Source organism: Arachis ipaensis, chromosome B1, assembly GCF_059453495.1.
Source record: "Arachis ipaensis isolate K30076 ecotype BB chromosome B1, ASM5945349v1, whole genome shotgun sequence".
NCBI lineage: Eukaryota > Viridiplantae > Streptophyta > Magnoliopsida > Fabales > Fabaceae > Arachis > Arachis ipaensis.
This window is the reverse complement of record NC_142436.1, coordinates 87,004,644-87,005,291: the sequence shown is the minus strand read 5'-3', so window position 1 is coordinate 87,005,291 and position 648 is coordinate 87,004,644. Positions and strand designations below refer to the sequence as shown.

Below are 648 nucleotides of genomic sequence, written 5' to 3'. Positions count from 1 at the left end.
CCCAAAGATAGCCTGAACTCTTGGGATAAGCTGGTCACGGCTTTCTTAGCCAAGTTCTTTCCTCCTCAAAAGCTTAGTAAGCTTAGAGTGGATGTTCAAACCTTCAGACAGAAAGAAGGTGAATCCCTCTATGAAGCTTGGGAGAGATACAAGCAACTGACCAAAAAGTGTCCTTCTGACATGCTTTCAGAATGGACCATCCTGGATATATTCTATGATGGTTTATCTGAGCTATCAAAGATGTCATTGGATACTTCTACAGGTGGATCCATTCACCTCAAGAAAACGCCTGCAGAAGCTCAAGAACTCATTGACATAGTTGCTAATAACCAGTTCATGTACACTTCTGAGAGGAATCCTGTAAGTAATGGGATGCCTATGAAGAAGGGAGTTCTTGAAATTGATACTTTGAATGCTATATTAGCTCAGAATAAAATATTGACTCAGTAAGTCAATGTGATTTCTCAGAGTCTGAATGGAATGTAAGCTGCATCCAACAGTACTCAAGAGGCATCTTCTGAAGAAGAAGCTTATGATCCTGAGAACCCTGCAATAGCAGAGGTAAATTATATGGGTGAACCTTATGGAAACACCTATAACACATCATGGAGAAATCATCCAAATTTCTAATGGAAGGATCAACAAAAG

General features: G+C 39.8%; 1 non-coding gene across 1 annotated transcript; it reads right to left on the bottom strand.

Moving 5' to 3' along the window:
* Positions 1–78: 78 nt before the first annotated feature.
* Positions 79–186, bottom strand: LOC148577350 (small nucleolar RNA R71). Its single transcript, XR_015903137.1, has one exon. It is a non-coding gene; the product is annotated as a small nucleolar RNA R71 (small nucleolar RNA).
* Positions 187–648: the final 462 nt, after the last annotated feature.